Source organism: Coturnix japonica, chromosome 1, assembly GCF_001577835.2.
Source record: "Coturnix japonica isolate 7356 chromosome 1, Coturnix japonica 2.1, whole genome shotgun sequence".
NCBI classification, from domain to species: domain Eukaryota; kingdom Metazoa; phylum Chordata; class Aves; order Galliformes; family Phasianidae; genus Coturnix; species Coturnix japonica.
The window spans coordinates 61,987,224-62,011,439 of record NC_029516.1 but is presented as its reverse complement, the minus strand read 5'-3'; the positions used below and the strand labels follow the sequence as shown (position 1 = coordinate 62,011,439).

The 24,216-nt window shown below is 40.9% G+C and overlaps 1 long non-coding RNA gene across 1 annotated transcript; it reads right to left on the bottom strand.

Annotated features, from left to right (window-relative positions):
- Positions 1-8,829: 8,829 nt before the first annotated feature.
- Positions 8,830-19,568, bottom strand: LOC107316952. Its single transcript, XR_001556648.2, has 3 exons — positions 19,221-19,568; positions 15,605-15,807; positions 8,830-15,510 (listed from the first exon to the last, which is right to left on the bottom strand). It is a non-coding gene; the product is annotated as an uncharacterized LOC107316952 (long non-coding RNA).
- Positions 19,569-24,216: the final 4,648 nt, after the last annotated feature.

Here is a 24,216-nt window from a genome sequence, read left to right as displayed (position 1 = left end):
CAAGCTCTGCATATTATATGCAGTTGAAACCACTCATCCAGAAATTCTGGTTTGAACTTTCCAAAGCACCCGTGGGATTTAGAACAAATCCCAGTTAACCTCAGTAGAACTGGGGCCCTCGCATTGCTTAAACAGTTCAAAGTTCAACTCAGAATCTCCTGAAACATATTTTGCAACCTTTTACAATTTGCAGCACCTTAAAGCATTTTCCAGTGGAAGTGTCAGTTCCTGCATAGTGATTTAATGCTAAAGAAAATAGGTTTGCTTTTCTTAGTTACCCTCTGCAGACCCTTTAAACATACACCAAACACACAAATTGCAGGTTAAAAACTGTAACTTTGTCACATCATACAATATTTATTGTTTTCTAAAGTCCTTTATGCTAGCATCGCTCAAACACTATACAATAGGCAGCGTCTAGACCTTGTATTCAGAAAAAGCTGAAGACAACTTCAAATGTTTAGTATTTAAACACTGTATTTAAAACCAATTTCATGATTATTAAGCTCTACATTACAATTTTTGAATGCTTTATATTGGTAATAGTGTATTCCTGAATTTTTTGCTGATATACACACTCTATGTCGGTCCTCTATGCACCATAAACTCAATATTAGAAAAAAGCATAGAGAATAATAAAGTGATAAAATTAATAAGTTTGGAAAAGACCTCTAAAGACCTCTAGGATCATCTCCACCCATCAGTGCATCACCACCACGCCCTTTGTCTCCGAGTGCCACATCTATACATTCTTGAAGACCTCCTGAGACAGTGACTCCACCACTTCCCTGGGCTTGACTATTCTTTCTGAGAATAATTTCACCTAACATCCAACTCGAACCTCCCCTGGCATAACTTAAGTCCATTACTTCTCCTCCTATTGCCCTACTCCAGTCTTGCTACAACCAAGTTTCAGGGGGATGCTGAGAGCTATAAGGTCTTCCCTGAGCCTCATATTGAAGTTTGTTTGATTCTCCCCTACCTTGATCTCTGCTGGATACATTAGAAAACCTGGGAAGCAATTTATCCAGGACCATCAAAATATAATATTATAAAACTAGATAGCAACACATGCAAATTTTAGAGGTAGATCTGTGTTTGTTTCTGGGACATACAGTGTTCTAGCAAATTTTAATTTGCCTTTACTCTCTATATAAACCCACAGGAATGACAAGCTGAGGATACCAACAGAAAGCCAGAAAAAGGCAATCAAACACAATAAGAATTGCATTTCTCTTGGTACCAGAATGAAAAATGACCATAAGCAATTTGCTTTGTAAAAACTATAAAATTTTTACCTTGGTATATTGTTCGTATTTATAATAAACTTCTGGACTCATGAATCAACCATTCAGAGGAGCTTTCTGGAGAAAAGACAAATGCATCCAGCCTTTAAATTATGCAGTGAAACACTACTCTGCATATTACAGCTACAACATGATATATTAGCTAATAAAACACTACACACACCAAAAAAAGAAAGGCTTTGGATGGCACACTGAGCAGTCAACAGGCTGCGCAGAGGTAGGGGAAAGAAAGATTTTGGGACAAATATGATGAAGGGTTGTGGTCTAGGGTGAAGGATGAAGGTATAGGCCTTGGTGAGGCCTAGGAGGTCTGACAGGGGAATGATGAAAGGTAGAAATGGGTGCTTGAAATGGTTTCAGGAGAAATAATCTTTGAAGGACCATAAAGAGCAGCAGAATGAAAATGGAATTGATCCAATTGATGCAAAGAGACAGAAAAAAAAATCTGAAAAATCACAAGTAAAGATCTATCTTTGCCATACAAATAGCATGACCAGAACAGGGCTACTGTTGCATCCCTACAGACTACAATAACAAGGGATACCCAGACAATAATGTGATTTCAGGGACCTGAGAAAGCAATACAGCCTCCTCTGAAACAGGATGGCACTTTGGGGCTCAGAAGACGTGATTTAGGTGTTTAATTTAAACTACATACAGGCTGGAGAGAGTACTCAAATAAACTGGAAGTTCTTTTGTGTACTGGAACAGCTTTGTCCCTCAGCCCCAAACTTACCAAATACTGGTAATGCCTGAAATGAAGAACCTGACTAGGCTGATCTTCTATGGGTTTGGACTGCTCTGTTTCTTCTGGTTTGGTTCCTCTAGATAAAATCTTAACTAAACATTAAAGTGGCTGTAATAATCCTTATCAGGTATGGTGGGCAGAAGGACAATCCTGTTGTTAATTGGATTAATCCTATTTTAGTCTGGAAAAACAGATTTCTCCAAGGCTGAATATTCAAGGCAAAACATAGACTTCAAATTCTGAATCTCAGATTAAACCTAGCTTAAAATGAGGAATAATCAAAAGTCTCTACTTCCTGAAAACTACTTGTTAGCCTACGTGAAGTTGATGTAGCATCCTCACCATCTCCCTTTCCTTCACTCCTGTATCCCTTGGACCTACCACTGGTCATTGGCAGAAAGCTAATCCAGCCACTTTCTGTGGGATTAGTGGGCTGAATTGAGGAGATCACAGAGGGGCCTGGAGAGTGTTAAAACTGACACATGGAGGGGACTGAGACAGCATGGCTGGGAGGGGATGAGGGCAAGTTGTTGTCCCTGTTTTGTCAGCCCAGAAGCTAATAGCTGTTCAGAGATATGGCCACAGGTCTTGTCAGATGTTGCCACTTGTATATTTTCAAAGCCTTCTCATGTGGTCAAACTGGGCAGGCTCTCACAAAAGCAAATTTTGTGTTCCTTTTCAAAGGGCAGGGACATAAAAGCCTCTCTGAGAAACATTACCAGAATATTTTGGCAAGGCAAAACATCAGCCTGGTCCTGACCTTAGAGATAACAGAAAATTCTGATAAAGAGTTTGTCATGGAATTCAGGTTTAGGTAAGGTATTCGGAGTGGAAATTATGGCTAAAATAGATAATGTTTGGTAAATGTGCTTTAAAATGGAGCTGCCAGCCCCACCCACAAGAAGCAGTTTGCACCTCGTGGGCAGAAGGATCTGAGATTGAATGGGGATAAGCAAAGCTGGGAAAATGATGTTTTTCACAGTTTCCCAACGAGTCATCAACAGGTTTTTGAAAACTGTAAAGATAACATTATTTTTTTTTAGAACACACGAGATGCTTTTCTTCAAAAAGTAGCATTAGGATGAAGGATGAGTGGAAACGCATGTGCTTCTCATCTACACAGAATACAAAGAGACTATGTAATGTAAAGCAGACCTTTACGGAGACAAATAAGCATGTTAAAGAAAAATGCTGGTTAAATAAATCTGGAGGAAAACGTTTCAAGTACACAGTGAAATCCTTTCATACCATCTGAAATGCATGAAGTAGGCAGAGAAAACTACTCCGCGAGTCACGGAAGGGCTGACAGACAGACTCACACACCCAGCGCTGATAAGAAGTTCTGTGCAAATCTCTTTCATACTTTGCTTTTCCTCTGATCAATATTTAAAAAGAGATTTGTCTTACTGTAGTGTGAGAAAGTGAAAAGAGCAGGGATTGTGTATTCCTGCATTAGAGATTTACAAATTTAGTTTTACTTTTCTTGCTACTTTTTAAATGGGGTGTGCTACCAGCATCAGCTACAAACTCCCAGGTACAGTCTTTGCCACCTTACGCTGCTGTGGTTCCAAGCCATTCACGTGTACAAGTTTGAAGGAACAGAGCAAGTACCTCTGTGGTGTTCCAGTGTCTGCTTTTCTCCTGCTGTCTGCCCTGGAAACAGGACAGCCCAGGCCTCACCCTGCTGGTGGAAAGTTCATGGAAACCATCAATCAGCACCAGTTGTCTTTAGCAACCACCAACAAATCTGCCCATGTTGGCCACAGAGATGGAGAGTACGTGGTTATTACTGCATTGATGTTCAGCCGAGGAGTGCTGGCATCGGGAAGACTCCACCTGTAGGAACTTCCAGACAGCACGTAAGTCATGTCTGCAGAGAAAAGAGAGAGCACGGAATGCCAGGGTACAAGAGAAACCTCTTCCAGCTTGGTTGCACCCAGTCACTGCTGCTTCCACCAGGAAGAGATGCTAGGCAAGTTTGAAAAACAGTTCCCAAGGGTCTCCTCTTCTGAGGCATCTGTCTCAGGCAGGGAAAGGCACACTAAAGCTGCCATGGGACAGCTTCTCATGCAGCCCTCAGCAAGGTTTCTTCTGGTTGAATATATGCAGGACTGGAACTGTCACAGCCTGCCTTTAAATAGCCTGAATTAAGTGGCATATATGAATCTATTATTATTATAGCTAACTTGTTACATAAAACCTTAATCACTCTGAAAGGGATATACATATACAGGTTATATGTGTGTGTGTTTGATACATGTATAGTCATATTGAGAAACTGTCTGACTCTCAAAACCTGTGTCAGGTGGTCCTTAATGTGCATGCAATACTCTCCAGTCGCACCGAGGAACATTTACCCCTTCACACTGCACTGCGGTGAGACAGCACAGGCTGCAAGGCTATGGAGCCCAGCAATGTGCATAGAATTGCATTCATCTGCAAGCCTTTATCTGCAGACCCATTATCTGTCTCCCACTGAGAGGGTCTAGAAAAAGTGCAGCAGTCTCTGTGGCTGCTGTTGACAGAGGGATTATGGATTATGACCCTCCCAACCCCAAATGTTTTCCTAGACCAGCGACGTGTGAGTCTCAGCAGCTGCCCCTGAGCTAACACCTTTGCCTTTGGGACCAGGAGGCAGAGAAGGGAAAACATGGACACATACTTCAAAGTCAGCTCAAGTTTCAAGGGACAAGAAGCTGAAGAGGATGATTTTTGCTCATTCCTTTCCTCCCCTGAGCATCAAATGCTGGGAAAGAGCCTGTTGTGGTGGTGGAGAGAGACAGAACTATTGTTACACTGCTCCTGGTATCTCTGTTCGGTACAACTCATCCTGCCTTTAGGGAAGTTCAGCAATTTCAACACTCTTTGGGATTTTCCAGAGGTTAGAGACTACCAGTTATTCATTCAGCCTGCTCTCCGAGTGCTCTTTTGAAAGAATCATGGCATTTTCCAAGAAGGCAGAGGTCATTGCTGGCTTGGCTTGACATTTACACTTATTTTTATCAAGAGATAGAGGAATGGCATTCAGTGCTGGTACACCCAAAAGCAGTGGAATTTTTTTCCCCTCAAGCGTTTAGAGCTCATTCTCACTCTTGTTCACAATCCAAAAATAATTCTCTCATTAGTTCGTTAGCAAATGCACATTGCAGTACACTGCACCTTATTACTGACATTCTTAGCAATACATACACCACTGCAGAATAACTGCCAGACCGCTTCTGCCAGGAAGGAAAATACCAGAGGATACTTTCATTCAATTGGCAGAGGAATTAATTTTTAACTTTTTTTCTCCTTTTTACCTCTCCAAAAGATATGGGAATGACTGAAACCAAAGCCAAAGGAACTGAGCAGATCCTGTTATGTGAGGATATGGCTGTTGGTAGATCTGAACCTTCTGGTACGTCTGTGCACCAGCATCTTCCCTGATCATAGCTGCAGAGACAAAGGTGGAAGCAGAGAAGCCAAAAAGAAAAATACCCAGTTTCACTTTCTTTGGGCTTCCTGGTGATAAGATGGAGAATTTTTGTTGCTATTTAATTTCACTAATAAGTTTATACAGCAGGTTACCCCGCAGATAGAGGGAGGAATGTTAAATAATGTTTAATAATTAATGAAAACTGGGTGAACATTACGAGGACTCCATCAAGATCAGAATCCCACTGTGCAGAGCTAGGTGAGAAGTCATTCCCTGCTTTGAAAAACTTAAAACCTGAATAAACCAGTGAGTCACTGGAATTGGGCACAGCCTTCTTTAACACTGAGAAACCAGAGCTGCAGTAGCCCTGTGTCCTTCCCCGCAAGACTGACCCTTTTTCCAGTGTTTCTTTCAATAATAGGACAAACTTAGCTTATTAGCAGTACTGTGTACATGATCTGTTCCTTGGCAAGTACCTTCCTTAACATGCCAAATAAAATAATTCAGTTGCCTTTGTCTCCCTCTCTTTATTTAGAGAACTCAAAGTACATCAGCATACATGCAGTAATAACAGATAAGGGTATGAAGATATAAACAATCCTAATTTGTGTTATGCTGGGTACATCAAAAAGCTACTTTTCCATAATCCGCTTATTCCCTTTGTAATCCATATACAAGGACTCTGAAAATCTCCCTGGAGCTTAAAGATAACAAAGAGGGAGGGGAAAAGGGAAGCATATTTAATAATTGAGGAAAATCTCACTTCAGAATGGCTAATTTTTGAGTACGTGAAGCACCGTATAGTTCTATATAAAGACTCCAAGTATGGCTGGGATGGAGAAAAACAATTGTGCCTAGCAGATTTAGATCATAAGTCTAGCAGCTTATCGATAGATACTGTGACTGCAGGGAAACCCTGGGCCCACAACTGAGAGACTCTCCTGAGGCGAAAAGTGCCCAAGGAAGCTAACAGAGCACTAACTCCTCCATACAATTCTGCAAATATCCAATTCCCACCTGGTCTCCTTGCTATTGAGAACTTCTCTGTTTCTAGTGGGAGTGAAGAAAGCTTTGCTTCATGTGGGGAAACCTTGTCCCCATTGTATAAAGCCCTGGGCATGCCTTGAAAACTTGGAAAATTCCATTATCTCAGCTCTACTTTTACCATGTATTTGAGTCAAAAAGGAAGAGGACTCCACAGATCTCTGTGAATTGAAGCTGAATTGAAAGTTTAACTTTATTTTGGGGTTCCTATACTGTTTTCTGTTATTTTTGGAATAAATATGCATTAGTAGACATTTATGCTGGCCTGCACAGTTGCAGACAGTCCACTGCATTAAGGAGATGCGAAATAAACTGCTCATGCATTGCATAGGGAATATGTGCGTGCAGTAATTCTGATGCAATCAGCATGTATAGGATCCACTAGAATTAAAATCTAGGTTGCACCCGTGTGTGCATTGTTGCCATCTATGTAGCATAGTCAAGTGTTAGACTGCCTGGACAGAAATGCTAATCTGACTCAGTTGCCAGAGACATACAAAGGTCCTAGAACTATGTCTGAAGTCCCCTTGTAATCTCAGAGAGAAATATTTTTCTTGCTAGAAATCTGGCCACAACCAGAAAATGTAGTTTTATATATGGTAGTCCCATCTAAATCAAATACTTAGTTCCCATGGTAGGAAACCAATGCAAATAAGAAGGGTTCAGGTTAATGTGTATCTGTGTGCACAGACATGCACAACACAATTGAAAGCTCAGCTCCATTCCTAGCTCGATGCTTTTGCCCTCGGTAGTAACAAATCCTCACCCAGCAGGGCTGCAAGAATGAAAACCAGCCACAAGAGACAAAGAGGCACAGAAGTGATTGAAGCCAGCCTAGGCAGAAGCAAGTTCTGGGAAGTGTGATGCTCCTGGGCAGGCTCAGGGCCAGCGTGGCCACTGCTGCCTGGACTGATCCTGTAGCAGATCTCCGAGGGTAGTGCTGGTGTTGCTCTTGCTTCCCTCTCCTTGCAAGAGTTTGCAAATAAAGGCCATGCAATGAAGATGGCCTATTTATTTATTTATTTATTTATTTATTTTATTTATTTCTGTGGTCTCTCTGTAAGAACGATTTCTTCATCTTTGTAATTCAGAAGTATTTTTATATTTGTTCTTCGGGCTGTGAAATGACCATAAATAGTTTTCTGCAAGAATTTGCTGCTTGGACTGCGGAATTTATTAGAGACAAGTCAGATAAAATGCCTTAGGCTAAACTGCAGCCCTTTGGTCTCTGTTCATAACAGAAAGGAGACTGGGAGGTCCTGGGGGAACTCTCCCACCAGAAAACACATCTCAGGCTTTCCACACTGCTTTCTCATCACATCATCAGCAAGAGAGGGAATGACTTGGGCACTCTACAACATGGAAGCCTGTACCCTAGGAAACCTGATAGCAGCCAGATTGGATGTGCCAGAAATCGGGACTGCTTCTTGGATGCACAGAGAGATCTGCACAAGCCTCTCTACTCTGGACAGTGGAAAATAGAGTCAGTACTTCCCTTGTCCTCTCCCACATTGCTGGCCACTGTTCCTAGTTTGAAGAGCAGAGTGCAGAGTAATGCCCACATTATATTATGCCATTCTTCAGACAGCACCGGCATAGCCCAGCATAATACTGCCAGGGGTGGGGGACAAGGACTGATGCCTGAAACGGGGTCATGTGCTGTGGCAGGGTGGCAGAGCAGCAAGGAAGGCTGGGCAGGGTGGTCAGGGTTGGTGGTACTCTTGATGCAGGGAAGGCCGAAATCTTTCGGTATGCATTGATTGTTGATGAACTTACATACCAAAACAAAGATTCTGTGGTGGATCATTATGGACAAGCCTCAGTGACTTAGGAGCGTGCGTGATTATGGAGCTCAGCAAACTCTGAATAAATGCACAAGGAAATCACGGTCACTGCTTCAAGTGTCTCTATTTACAGACACCTAAAAATAGCAGTGACTAAAGCAAGGTACCTCAAGTTAACGCAGTGCCCTGTGTTGTCATGCACACATCATGGTTAAAACAGCTCTCAGCTCTTAAAGTAAATGCTCAGAAACTTCTTTAGAACATTTTAAAGTTAATAACATTCTTTACCCTCAAAGCAGGCATACTTAACTGTGAGCTGATTTTGCTGCACAGTCATTTTGACACCTACATTTAGTTAACACTTCTTTATCCAGCCCCACCAGTGAGTCCTGTAGAGTGGCAACACTCCTTGATTACTGACACGACTGCCTGAGCTTTAATGTGGTCTAAGTGTCACCACCTTTCACATGGAGACAGGCACAAGTCCCACTATCAATCAAAGCCACACTGAATGGAGTTTCCTATGTACTTTATTAGCTGAAAATATTACAGTCAACATAGCCCCCTGTATAGAACAGTTCTTGGGGAGGCAGAGCCGTCCAAGAGTCAATTCATCAGTGACAATTTTTTACTTGGAGAAAATATATAGCAGTGATTATCAGTGGAATTGTCTACTGCTTATTTAAAATAAATCTCATTCTGCCTTTCTGTCCTATCCAAGAACTTTCTAAAATTCTTTTACTACAAAAGGGGAACTGATGTGGGATCCAGAATGTTCCTATACTTATTTTTTTTTAGCTATAATTGCCAATGTTTGAAGTGTGTTGACATGAACCAGAAACAGCTGGAGCTTCAGTCAGCAAAATGGGAAACATAGGTGGTACATAATCATTGAATTAAGAAGCCTCACTGCTGCCCAGAATCACTGATTGGATATTATCTAATGGCAGAAAAAGAGATATTGTTAACATCTGATGGTTTCAATTTCAAGTATTTTTAGGAGATGCATCAATCGAAGCAGTGATTATACAAAAGTGGACCACAACCATCAGCTGATTGCTTTTAAACATTACAATCTCATTTAAAAATGAAAGGAAAAAAAGTCTGTAACTTTACTCAGCTGTAATTTCAGCCTGCTCAAATATTATGAACTTGCTCTCTTTTGCAAACATCAAAGGGAACAGATTTATGTAAAATGGCCAACACTCCTTTCTCCTCCACATGAATAATTCCTGTAGCTGATTTCTACCGGGAAAGAGAAATACCTTTTATTTCTGTTGTGTACCCAGACACAATTTAGAGCAATTAGCTGCACTTAGGATCCTTCAGATTATTGTCCACTCTTCTGACAGTTCAAGGAAAGTGGTCCAATGAGATCTGTTTTGAAAGAGGTATTATGAATATATCCAAAGTGGTGTACACAGCTGGGTTCAAGTGCTTCATTTCCAATGTCTTTGTCTTGGTAGGAAATGATGATTGAGTCCGATGCTTGTACGCACTCATTAAAATTGGTATTTTCTGGACTGCCTATTAAAATGGTGCCTCTGACACTCTTTCTGGTTAGCATTTCCAAGGCTCACAGCAGATGACTTTTTGATGGGTTCTCATCTCCACTGTTATTTGGGAAGTCTATTTGGAAATGATTGGTTATAGAATAAAATATAAGCAGAGGCAACATTATCAGAATCATTTATCATAGGCAATCCAAATGAAGTTCCTGGAGGAAAGATGATCCAACATACATCCGTAGCAACTATGAAACAGAAGCTGTGAAATAAAAGAGTTGGTATTCTGGAGTTCCTTTAGTTGTCTCACCTTCCCAACTCAGTAAACAAGTTTTCAGTGCTTCTGACTGTCTGAACATATAGACTCTGTATGCTCTTAATGTCACGTAGTCATAGACATTGCTATGATTTCTTCAGTTTGGCTGCTTTTCTGTGTTGGAGTAGGAAAGCAGATTAAAACATAACTATGTCTGTCTGCTTTTCACGGTCTATTAGGACATTAAGTCCAGTGTTTCTCTCTCTTTTCGGAGCTATCACTGTGCCAGATACTGATGCCAGCAGTGACTGTATTTAAACAAGGATTTAATACACAGTGGTCTAGCATGGTTTCCTTAACCATCATGGATAAGACGTTTCAGGTTCCATCGACCCTCCATTTTATTTAATGTGTGAGTCAGTGACTCAATCAAAATAGTGATTTAACCTTGACACAGATCAGTTTAATTCTGTCTGCTTAAGTGGGAGCAAAATTCTTCAGCAGGGGATTTTAATGTGCTTTCAACATAGTTTGACTTTTACTCCACCTGTGTGACCAGCATGACCTGTGGATGTCAGGATGCTGTCAGCTGGAATATAATTTGAGCATAGATGTACTATCAAAAGAGAGTTGTTCTGTAATGCTATTTGGCTCTTTTGCAATGCTTTTCAGCCAAACAGTTTTTCTATAATGAGTTAGATTCATTAGAGCTAGCTAAAGATTTACTTGATCACTGTTGTTATTTTTTCACAGAACTAAAATAAGGTTAGAAGAAAGTGTTTTTTCCCCTTGGACTTCATTGAAAAGCTTTGAATTTTCATTGCCAAAAATGAATAAATAAATAAATAAATAAATAATAATAAAGGTGTACCTGTTTTTTATTACAAACAGCCAAACTTTAATATAAAAATAGGAATTTCCTTTCAAGCAGAATCCTTTCTACCCAAGGCTTCTTTCTGGCTTCATAAGCTTATCAGTCAGCTCTAATTCTTTTCCTCGTCATATAGTTAAAGCATCTGATCCTCAGCAAAATGAAGTGGTTTGCCCCATGCTCCCCAGTAGGCTGGTGACAGAGCCCAGAAGAGTCCAGTTCCCTGACATCCACTTTCCTGCTGGAGCCTGTTCTCCATTCACACCCCTCCACAAGAAGAGACATTCATCAGTGCCCCCCAAACAGCTCCAATATTGTGATCTTCATTCTCAGAACAGAGAACTGGCCCGATAACAATGTATCTACTGATAAAAGCTGACATTATTTGGAATTAAATATCCTCTGGAAAGATTCTGCTGCAGACAGACATTTGCAACTGCCAGGAATATTATTTAGCATTGTATCTTTCTCTGGCTACTGATTATTGAGCATTTCCTTTAAGAAATGATAAAAAAGAGAAAATGTAAATGATGGCACTGAAGTCAACACATTCTCCTGCCAGATAAAATGGCACTTAGCAATAAGAGTAAGTCTTAGCTACATTAACAGCACTGGACATATAAAGAAGTGATTGGGCTTAATTTGAATACATCATGTTTTCAGGATCTATGTAAATATTATCTCTGTATTGCATATCTTTCTGATTTAAGGGCATCAGAAAGGATATATTTTATATATAGAGAGATTTTTTTTTCTGCTGCTTCTTTACCTACTGCTCTAGATTTTCCACAAGACTGTACTGTGTTCTCTGAGATGATTTATTACTGTGACTTCCTCAGTCTTATTTGAATTGGGATTTAAAAAATTGGATTTCCAGTGTTTTCTTCCTATTATGTGCAAGAATCTTTTATAGGAGACGGAGCCTGATATAGCCAGAAAAGAATTCATTTTGAATGTGATGATCTCCAATTTAGCTAATAGTGCTAATTATCTAGGATTGTATTTTTTGGATTGCCTCTGGTTAGTGAATGAATCCCTGCAAAGATGAGTGCTGCAATAAAGTTAGACAGTAGTTCTTCATTTATGTGTTCTTTATATGTTCTTTGTGTTTCTTGTCAACAAACTGTGTCAGGTCCTTACTGTATGCAGTACATGAGGGTAACATATATATTTTTAATGCTTTTCCTTCAGGACTATTGACTAAAGACTTCTCTTTGACTGATCAGTATACATATATTTTTTTCTTCCAGATTACAAAGCTTGTTACTTCCATGTCTTCATGGTTTACTGAAGAAGAAAACCAAGTAAAGCTTCAAGTGCCTGCATCATGTTCAAATGTCATGGATGAACTTCATTAATGACTGCAAGAAGGACTTTAATTTGGCATTGTTCTGTTTAGTGGGAAACTAGGTACAATAGCAAAAAATGTGTTGCATGTGTGCATGGAGTATATGGGCTTATTCTCTTTTCTCTTAGAAAATGTCTTTAAAGGTATTCCCAAACTTCATCACCTTTCTGTGCTTTCAGAGCCTTTTTAAAGTGTTTGGAGAAAGGAAGAACAAAAGTCAGCAACCCAGTAATCACGGAGGTGTACTGAGAGACTCTAATCCAGACCCTGTCTGTAATCTCTCTGTAATTTGTCTTCCCTGCACTCCTTGGCAATACGCTATTGAATTATCACACTCAATGTACACAGTGTGTATAATAACAAATAATGAGGTCTCATGTGGAATTCATGAACTATCACAGAGATGCCTCCAGGTTGTTTCCAGTATCAAGATGAATTACTTTAGCTAATGTTATGTAGCATGATCGTACATCACAGGCCTTCCCCATAGACCATATTGCCTAGCTCTACTTAGTTTTCTTTAAAAATAGATGCTATAGATTTATATTCCTGCAGCATAAGAGATGCTTGTCCTTGGGCCTTGTAGATGCAAGAGCTGGAAATGAATACTAGTGTATGAGATATAGAATCATAGAATTGTTTGAGCTGGAAAGAACCCTTAAAACTCATTTAGTCCAATTCCCTTGCAGTGAGCAGGGACACCTACAGCTAGATCAAGTTTCTCAGAGCCCCAGCCAGCCTGACCATTAATGTCTCCAGTTATGGGGGTGGCATTCACCACATCTCTGGGCAACCTGTTCCAGTGCCTCGCCATCTTTATTGTAAATATCTTGTTCCTTATATCCAATCTAAATCTCTCCTCTTTTAGTTTGAAACCATTACTCCTTGTTCTACCCTGCTAAAGAAATCTCTTCCCTTCCTTATTATCACCCCCCTTTAGATACTGAAAGGCTGCCATCAGGTCTCCCCAGAACCTTCTCCAGGCTGAAATTTAAACAGTGTTTTTCCTCTCCTCTTGGCTCTCCCTGTCCCAGTGGGTACATTTTAGGCTTCATCTGGAAATCTCTGCAGTGCCTTTCCCTGAGGATATGGGAACTTGCCATAAGGGAACCCCAGGGTAGTACAGCGGATCATGAGAGCTCATGTATCCTTCATCGGTGAGTACCAACCCTCACTGGCTCAGAGAGGAGGGGCTGGGCAAGAGCATGTCATGTGGCCTATGACCTTCAAGCAAGACCCACTGTATTCTCAAATTAGGTGTGGTTGTAGGCACAGTCTGCTAACTACACTGACATATGGACATGGCATGAAAGAGAGATTTGAGAGATTTAGTACAAATGGCTTTATACTATCTCACTAACCAGCTAGTCTAAATACATTACAGCTTCAAAAGTGTCTTTAATTTGTACAGGGCCTACCACTGTGACAAGCTCTTTTAGATGAGAATACCAGGAGAGCCTTGGTAAAAGTATGATTGGGATTTTTTAATGGTTTTTTTTTTCCTATTTCTTTTTTTTCCCTTTCTCTTTTTCTTTCTTTCCTTTTTTCATTTTCTCTCTATGTTTAATGATGATAGATTGTGTAATCAATCTGGTCACCTCTTTCGGAAGGCATTTATAATGATCAGTGTCAATATTTATGAGGAAATAAAGCACTCTAAAAATTATTCATAGTCACTGAGAGTATTTTTCACTTAACATTAATGCACTGAGTGCAGGTTTCTTGATACAGTCAGATACACTAGCCAAGAATAAGCTCAGGCCCCAGTGTACAGCTAAGGATGTTTAATGTATCTTGACAGTCATTAAGTAGTTGGTAAAGGACTGGCAACGAATTCATTACTCTCCTTATGAATCAATCCTATTTATAGCAAACTATCAAAAAATTCACATTATAATATGGAGATTGAAATGGTTGTATATAATGGTCCTTTCACCAGAAGCAGCCATGAAAGAACTGGTGAGACTAGAACAAATTACAGTTAATGACAGACTCTTTCTGAGAGCATTAAATACTTTAATTGGTCAATCAGGTTGGGCATTTGAGAAAGAAAGAGTTGTAATCATGTGAAAACCTGCCTACTGTACTTTGGCAGCTTTATGGGCCTCTGGCAATTTTTCATCAGCATTTAGATTTGTCATCGTGTTCTTATGCTCACCTAGCCAAGAATACGAGCTCATTCTCTTGACCTCCTATGTTTAGGGGTTCCTTGGAATGAAATAAGATCAGGATCATGGTACTGATATACTGTTCTCTTTGAGAGCAATTCCGTTGTGACATCTACACCTCAGCCACTCTGTCTTTTGAAGGCTTAAGTGAGATGCAATACACAGACCTTCCACCCTCCTGGTGAGTATAAGAGACAAGGCAGCCATCTAAGTTCTCTGTGTGTCAGCCATGCTGACGCTCCTCAGACAGGGTAGTAACACACCATAACACTGTTTGAAGACATAGAGCCTACACTTACATTACCTACTTTCCTGTGGAAATCACTTCTTCACTCTGCCTCAGTAGCTTTCCAGTTAAACACCAGAACAACTCCCCATTTTGTCTACTTTGCAAACTTAGTTTGTCATTCATTCAGGGAAGAGTTTATCTCTTGTGTGTTTTACCATTCTGCTTACCACATTGCTCTGGTTCCTGGTAGAAGCTTTGAGATGCTAATGTAATGTTGTGGCTGCTTTTAACATTCTGTGTTATAGCATCTGTAACAAAGCACCATTGTGTTGGTTTTTGGGTGTCCCACATGAATCAGTGAGTTGAAACAGATGTTCTACATCAGAAAAACTTCTACCTTCTCTCTTCCACAGTTTTGTATTAGAAGTGAAGTAGGATTCTGGTCAAAGTGAAACAGGACTCTGCCCCACAGCAGAGAACTGTTCTTGCTTGATGATTGCGAGGAACATGAGGTGCCTTAGCTGTGGCTATTGACTGCATGAAATTATTGCTCTGCATTAGGGAAAGTTCATAGTGAAGTCTTTGTGCTGTGCTTATTCAATGAGCTTAATAAATGAGGTTATGAAATAAGGTTTTGAAGTGCTTGTGAGAGCAAGCCTTTCCCCGTGTGAAAAGAAAGAGAAAGAATAGTTTGCTTCAGGAATACTATGAAAGTGCCTGTGAGCTGGGCTGAGAGGTCTATTGTGCTGAACTGAGATTTTAGACTGGTCTGCAGTCTCACATCAGGAGGAGTATGACTGTTTTGTGCCAAGCATATGAAGGCTGCAGCAGTGATCTGCAAGAGAAGGAAAAACTTTACTATTTGAATAGTTAAGAAGCCAGAAGAGAAAGGGGAGCTAGATCTTACATCACACCAGTCAGAGACTTACTGTTGCAGGGCCAGGTCAGACACACTGTGATAGCCATGGCTGATAACCTCTGCAGCTGAGCTTGACTATTCTCTAGGATGGATGAATGCTCAAACATCCTAGGTTTCCCCAGGTAGACGAATCCTCCACCTCATGCTCACCAGTGAGAAGATCAGATAGTTGCCATTGCTGACAAATAGCAGCTACGTGTGCCTTGGCAGCTTCTGGAGAAGAGCAGCAGCGGCAAGATAAAATAAAATAAAAAAAGGTGATTAGCAGCAATAGCAAAACCCCAGAGGAATCATGTACCAAAACCGGTTTGTTCTCTGCTGCTTTGACAGAGGAAAAGTCACTTTTCCAAAGGAAAGCCATTTTGTTTCTTTACCCCCAAAGGAAAAGTCACTTTTGTTAGGTAAGCAGAGCAATAGTGTGGATCTGCTGTTTTATGGGTAAATAAAAATAGAGGTATTTTAAAAAATATTTATTTTTATTTTATTTTTATTATTTTAAAAATAGAGGCTGGAGGGGGGTCCCATGCAGCTGCATTTTGCCAGGAAAGAGCTTGCACAGCTAAAAACACACATCATGGTGTCTTGGAGAAGGTAAGGAGCAAAACTGGGTTTTCAGGAAACAGTACAGTGTTTTCTCACATCTGACTATTTCTGGGGTGTTAACAAAAAATGTCACCTTTGATCTTCTGCTAATAGGCAACATGCCATGAAGTGCTGGATGTACAGCTTCCTCTTGTGTGTGCTTGGCACATCCCAGATTTAGTACAGTTTTTGGCATGAATTACTGCTCACCCCTCTCGGGAGTAGGCTGGTCAGTGTCCAGCAACACAGTGGTGTATTCCAGGTCTTGAGCTGTATCCCTGGCTGTGAGTGAGGGTGGTTCCCACACCACTTAGGGACATGCAGTCACTTTTCTGCAACTGATGCTTGCAGGAGAAACAGAACATGCTTTGGAGCTGACCACGATCTCAGTCACAGGCTCTTCAGCACTGAAGTGAGAGAAGACACACTGGCTAGGTACAGAGCCCTATTTCTGTCCTTGCTCCAGACCCAGCCATGCTTCTCCTTGCAGTTAAAATCAGCTTTCTGGCTGACAGGATGACAGCAGAGACCTAGAGCAACCACAGCCTATGCCTGCTGCAATGGTGATATTGGGGCGAAACTACTTGCATTGCTATGCGAACAGTACCTATGTCAGTGTGAGTGTTTGACCTTCAGAATGACCTCATTGTGTATGGCAACAGTAGAGTCAGCTCTGGCACTACAGGTACAGATGTCTTCTGTTGCCCCAGAGATGAGAGGCCATGGTGTGGTAAAGAGGTGAATAGAGCATCTGCAGGGTATGGGCAGATGGGAACTGCAAAGAGAAATCACTGAAAGCCGGCCTTGCTTTTCCTTAAGTCCCTAGGAGAGTGAGAGTATGGCTACTTCCCCTGAAGAGGGAATTCCTCTTACTCTTCCTAGACAGCAGTTAGAGCTACCTCACATACTTGGAACTCTCTTTTGTTGGAGGCTGCAGCCCACACCAGCCTGGTGCTGCAAGTAGGTGGTGGGCAGCAGGACTGAGGTACTGCCCCCAGCAGTCTGCTACTCCATGTAAGTATCTGCATTGCTGAGGCCTTAAATTCACATCATCAGTCCTTTAGGGAGCTCAGGTTTACCTAGGCATAAGAATGTTAAAATTCACTGCAGCTTATGCATTGAATGCATTACAAATATTATTAAATTAACTGTTAATGCTTTTGAAATGCAAATACTAGCCGGGGGTTTTCTCCGCTTTGATTTGCTAAGGCTCACAAGACTGGGGAGCTGACTCTTGGCAGGGTTCTCTGGGGTCTCCAAGCTTTTAGTGTTTTGGCATTTACTACCCATAAATACACTTTTCATATTTAGATGACAAATTGGCACTGTAACAAGGGAGCCCATGTTTATTCAAAATATCCCAGCCTTCCTCATGCTTAGGACAAATCCAAACTCAAGGCTTCCTGCCAGCTTGAAAGTCTGGATCCTAATCAGCAAACTTTGATGAAAATCAATTCAATATAACTTGCTACATTAGCAGTTGACGTGAGAATGAGCTGAGGGAGATGAAAAGCCAGCACAGCTTCTGTTAACAGTTAGACAAAACTGCTGCATTTATGTGTGCATTTGCAAGAGAAATAGCTTTTTGATGCACTGGGCCTTCAACTTCTGTCCTTCCTCTATAAAGAGAGACAGACACATGACCTGGCACATCTGACCATTCAGCTTATGAGGTGTTTGATAAGTCTATATTTTTCCTTTAAAACATAAATACTTCTGTGGGCTTCAAAAACCATAATTTGTTTAACTGGCTGATGTCTTCAGAAAGTACAGGAAAATCTACAAAAACATGCTGGTATCATGCAATCCTTGTACCACATTAGAAAATGAAAAGGTATCCAAGCAATTTGTTTTTACAGATACCATTTGTTTTGAACTTGCCATCCTCTCTGTACTTGTCTCTTCTCATCCCTTTTCTCTGTTTTTCACCGTTCTTCCTGTCCGGTAGGGAGCAGTTCCCCCCAGATGTCACTTAGTGGCCCTGATAAATGTTTATTCCCTTCTTTTTCTCTGCTGTGGCAGGCAGGAAGTTTAGCAGATGATGTTTCCTGCCAGGAAGTCAGTGCAGGGCATAGGAATCTCTGGTGTACATAAAAACTCACCAGCCAACATAATTAACAATGAAACTTCTCTGGTATGGATTACTACAATTGTTATTCATAGCTTAGTCTCATATTTGCATTGATATCTTAAGAACAAAATTGTCACATCTCTGTTCCATGCAAAATTTGTGGTTGCTCTGCAAACTGGAAAGTCAATTTAAATTGAAGGACTTGGTTAATAATGTGCAAGACAATCAGTTTCACCCTGTTATTCTCAAATATATTAAGTAAGTATTGAGGAAATACAAACACTGTGTGACAAGATTATTGCTATATACAAGTATTTATGACCTACGGTGTCTTTGTCATCTACATGGTAATTATTACTATGTTTCCTGGGTTTAATTCCATTTACACCTGTAGGATTACAAGATAATTAAGTCTGAGTTAATACAGGAAACAAAAATGGCATGGTTTGTTAGCAACAGACAAAAAGAGTAAAATTGGCAAACAAGGCATGGTTATTTAAATCCAAGACTGTTCCAGTGTGGGATGCAGCTAGCCAGCTTAGCACCTGATGAAAAGAAAGAAAGGAGAGGAGAGGAGAGGAGAGGGAGAGGCGAGGAGAGGAAGGAGAGGAGAGGGGAGGAGGAGCAAGGAGAGGAGAGGAAGGAGGGAGAGCGAGAGGAGAGGAGAGGGAGGAGAGGAGGAGGAAGGCATGAGGGAGAGGAAGGAGAGGAGGGAAGGAGAGGAGAGGAGTAGGCGAGGAGAGGAGAGGAGAGGAGAGGAGAGAGAGGAGAGGAGAGGAGAGAGAAAGAAAGAGCAGAAAAGAGAAAAAAGAAAAAGCAATTGAAGGGGCATTACTTATTTTCTGCATTCAGTACAAAATAAGAAAGAAGAAAAGAAAAGAAAAGAAAAGAAAAGAAAAGAAAAGAAAAGAAAAGAAAAGAAAAGAAAAGAAAAGAAAAGAAAGAGAGCAAAACCCTCATGTAGCTCATGTACCTCTTGCCAGCAAGCCATCAAGAGTTGCCTCCAGGTATCGCTGTGTTGCTGAATGTCTTGGGACTTGAAGAAGCTGAGCAGGGTGTTGAAGTATTCAGAGTGTCAGCATAACCCCAGGCATTTCTACACATCCTCCACTCTCTGTAGACAGCAGAAGTGAATACATCCTGGTGTTTGTGTATAATAACACCATTTTGACTGTGTGCTGGCGCTGGAGCAGGTTTAAATATTTTCACAATGACAGTTCTTCATTTCATCTAAAGACATTTAAATAATGTAAGTATATTTAAGCTTTGTGACAAGCCAACTAGTAGATAAGCAGCATTACTGCTAACAAGAGATGGTAAGAATGAGGTACCAGGAAAATGAATAATTAATTTTGGTACAAATGCTGTACTGTGAATAACAGAAATACAGAATTACAAGTTCTTTGGTGCAACCTCTACAGATGACCTCCCCTTCTGATAAATATTCTGCTTTTACATTGCTGGTGAAAAACCCACTGCACAACTGTGGAACATCTTTGTAATAAAGTAAACATGCAATAGCATGAAAACTTCTCCAAGAAGATGACAAGGCTGTGAGCTGAACAACAACAGAGAGCAACCCAGGAAGGCAAGCAGGGTGACCCCAGGACCACGCTTTCACATCCACAATGCATGGACCTATGGGATTTGAGCTGAGTGAATAGAGGAGGGGCAGAGATAACAGCAAGTCCTAGCCACTGACTGCTGAACCTCAGGGAAAAGCAAGGTTAACAAGCCAGGCCCAAGGTCAATCCAAACACCAATTCAAGAACAAGGCTAGAAACAAGTTGTCCCATAACACAGCTCAGTAGAAAAACTATTATGATTATTATTATTACCAAGAAGAGATTTTTTTCCAAACATGTTTGAGGAAATCAGATGCCTTCTGAGAAAAATGTTTCTTTATTTGAAAACACTTTTTTCCTTCCAAAAAGAAGCACGATAGGAATGTAAATAAGCCCTACCTAGTGAACTTTATTTGCCTCTGTAGCGCCTTGAGCATCTTAATCACTCATTTGGTTGGGTATTCTGTATAGCAATGGGCTACATTATATGGCACAGATGTCTTTCTGAGGTGTGTATTCTGTTATGCCAGTGAGACTGGGAAAGATCTTGGGCCAAATTACATGTTCCCCAGGCTAATGTTTTACATAGCTTCATTTCTTTTTTTTTCTTTTTTCTTTTTTTTTTTTTTTAGTTTCCACTCACTGAAATTAAAAGTAAACAAGCAGCAGTTTTAAATCTTCTGTGGCAATGCATGATTTATTTACGCTCTGTCTCTATTAATCCCAGAAGAAAAAGCTCGAACCCAGTAAGGGAAGGCTTTACCTTTTTACTGAATTAGGGTTGAATATATTTTTCTCATCTGCATGAAGCTTGCGCTGGTATCTACTTTGGGCTACCATCCTGCAGCAAGCAGTTTCCTTGCCAGAAGTTGATCCAGGAAATCAAAAATCTGCTCCAGAAAATCACTTCAGACAAACTTGCCCCCAGCACTTGTACCAAAGACAGGAGGAAAACAATGGCTCATGATCTCTTCAGAGAGAAGTGATGACTAAGAGGGTCCAAACTTAAATAATTATTTTCCTCTCCGCCAAGTCAGCACTTCCAAGAGTTGTTACAAAACAAAGAAGGGAGGATCCAAGTAAGTCTGTTTGCACCCACTTTTCTTTGTCTCTCTGCATGGTCAAAAAGCTTCCAGCAGTATAAATAACATCAACGCGTTTTAAAAGAGCACCAGTAAAAACACTGCTTTTCTGTAACATCTGCAAGTCACCAAAAGTAGCCTACAGGCTGACAGACTTTTACTGGGTATGTTGGCTCACTGAAAGTTTACCCAAGTCTCTTCTGGAAAGCCTTGCTGAATCAGATCTTGCCTTCTTCAAGACTGGTAGTGGCAAATGGCATGAGTAGAAACAAGGGTGCAGGAAGGTGAGCACAAAACCTACATACCCTGGTAAGCCTGCTGCCCTTGCCATGATCACTACAAATCAGTACGCCCTAATTAGGGAATCTGAGGTACCAAACAAAACAGGTCAGACAAAATTTCCATGGCTTCTCTACCCCTGCCTCCCAGTGCTACTGGTTTGAGTTTCACAACAGTACTAACGGAATTTGATTCTTTGTAAAAACAAGATAAAAAAACCCAGCCCAGTGTGTTTTTCCTTGTCCCCCAAAACATTAGGCATAAGAAAGAACTATTCCAGCAGCTGAAATTACAGGACCAGGTACTGCAACTCCAACACTGTCTGGAACTTCAAAGACAGATGTTTACAGGTGAGAAGAATAACCTTGGCCTTAAAAACTGCATCTTCTGTGCATTGTAATTATGCTGTTATTCCCACAGAGCTGACTTTCCTTCCAAAGCAGATTAGCACAAACCAGTATATAACACAACTGAACTGCAGCAGTGATGCTGGAAAGCATGTTCTTGAATGCAATACATTAATGTAATGCAAAAGCCTTGACACAAGGCAGAATCTTGCACTAGCTCTGTGCTTTTTCACCATTTTTGTCATATGGATTACCAGGACTCAGTAATCTACCATAGGTGCTCACTGGTCCTTCTTAAAACCTTGTGCCTCACTGCTATATCAGTCACAGTCATTGATGCCTCTTTTTTCCTCCTTCATAGTTAGGAAAAAGGACTAGAATTGCATGTGGTATGAAGCTAGCTTACCTCTTTTGAGGTCTCCACACTGAGTATTAAGTAAATATTAAGGTTTAAGTTACTCTTGTGAAATAAGGTAGTGAATAATATTTTTGTGAATATGAATTTGGTCTTACTTCATACTTCACGTAATCACTTGCAGAGGTGTGTTTGTCCAGTTAACAGACACAGGGCATTGCCTCATGTCAGACTGCATGCTCCCTTTCCTGTCATAGAATCAAAGAATCATAGAAAGGCCTGGGTTGAAAAAGATGACAAAGATCATGTAGTTTCAGCCCCCCTGCCATGTGCAGGGTTGCCAGCCACCAGACCAGGCTGCCCAGAGCCACATCCAGCCTGGCCTTGAATGCCTCCAGGGATGGGGCATCCACAACCTCCTTGGGCACTCCTTGATTACGTTCATGGGTGATCTGGCATGGGTTCTAGACAGGAGTAATAAAGAAAATCTCAGAGAAGTGAGAGCTCAGGACTTCTCAGTGTCATAAATAGGATTCCAATTTGCTTGGGTTGCAGGTGTTCCTGTTCCACAAAGGAGGGGAACCTGTCAGGGCTCAGTGTTGTGTTATTGTGTAGATAGGGGCTCTTCCCTTCAGGGGCACTATGCTGGCTGGTTTTCTGGAATTGCTGAAGTGCAAAGAAAGCTGTAGATACACTGGCTATTAGCTGCCATAGATGTCCAGCTCTACCTCTGTATGAGTTTAAGCAAGGCTTTTTTTTTTTCCTGTAGATTGCCACGTGAAAGGAAGAAACTGAAACTTCTGATGCTTTGACTTTTCTGCCATGCTAACGTGCTAATTTAAATGGCATCACTTCTCAGGAGCAGGTTGTTTGTGGCTATACCTACAGTAAAAGAAAAATAGTGCGGACCCACAGGAACTGACTTGTAGAACAAAGTAACTGTTGCTTAGGTCATGGTATTTGCGATGTATGTATTCTGGGCTACTCTCAGCATCATCCCCAAGCAGTACATCCATTTGGAAATGGAGCTATTGCTCTGTTTAGTTTGATTTTAAATAAGTTTGCTCTGTGGGCTCTCAGCCTCTCTGTGTTATGAACCAAAGCACAGCAAGTGGGAGTGATGGAAAGGATGCTTTTTGGAGCAAGGCTGCTGTTCTAACAGCATCTAATAAAGGCCCACCTTTATGGTCAGCAGGCAGCATTCCTTCCCTTGAGCACACCTGCTGATGGCAAGGGGAATAGTGCTGGACTATGCAACAGCTGAGCTTTTCAAATGTGAAAAATCCATTTTTAACACATTGATTTGAAATGTCTGCATGCCTCTGCATCTACAGTGGGTTCAAACGCATTGGGTAACAGGGGAGGAGCAGGTATTGATTCTTAGAAGAGGGATGAAAATGTGAATTGTTTGAGTAACCTGAAACGCAGGAAGCGAGTTAGAGTGTTAGCAATGGTGACTTACCTCATTTTGCTAGGAAGGTGATGTGATGCTTAATTCTTTAATGTTAGCTAAGTGTTTTAAAACTGTGAAGAAGTTATTTGAGAGATGTAGAGATTACTGAAGTCCTTATGCAGTAAGCATTCAATGCTAGATTATTATTTAAATATATAATACCCTGCTATAAACTGAGTGCCAGAGCAGTTTCATTAAAACATCTGTTAGCACTTCGATTATTAAATTCTATTTTAATGTTAAATCTCATTCCTGGTGAACATCTTGGGAGCACTTTCCACCTTCCCAAGTCCGAGGGGTGTTTAAGTTCTCGTTAGTTCTGGAGCTGGCTCTATCAGTGCTGTAAGTGAGCAGAACTTCTTCCTATGGAGATGATGGGTTTGGTTGCACTCAATTTACTACAACTTTTACTACAGCTGAGGTGCAAAAACTGGTGGAGGCCAGACACAAAGGAAGGGGTGGAAACGAGTAGAGATTGCTTAGGATTGGTGTGGTTGTGAGTTTGTTTTGTTTTGTTTTGCTTTGCTTTTCAAAGAAAACATACCCAAGAATGAAAATCTAAGGTCAAAGGGAAATGAAAAGAGGTCCTTGAAATGTCAGCAATTCAAGCTGTAGATACCATGTTAAAAATAGCATTCTTTAAACTAGATTGTGATCAGTATTGCCAGCTTCAGGGTTTCCAGGCTCCCTCCTAAACCCCAGGGTTAATTTTCCTGTCCGACCTGCTTTGGTTTCCCGATGAAACTACTAAAATAACAGTTTGACAATAGAAATCTTTCCTGTGCATGAATTTAAAAAGAACAAAGCGTGAATTAGCATTTGTATTACGGAGGTGCTCAAGCGAATGGAGCCAAAGTCACAAGACAAAAGCTCTTTGTGTGGTTAGGT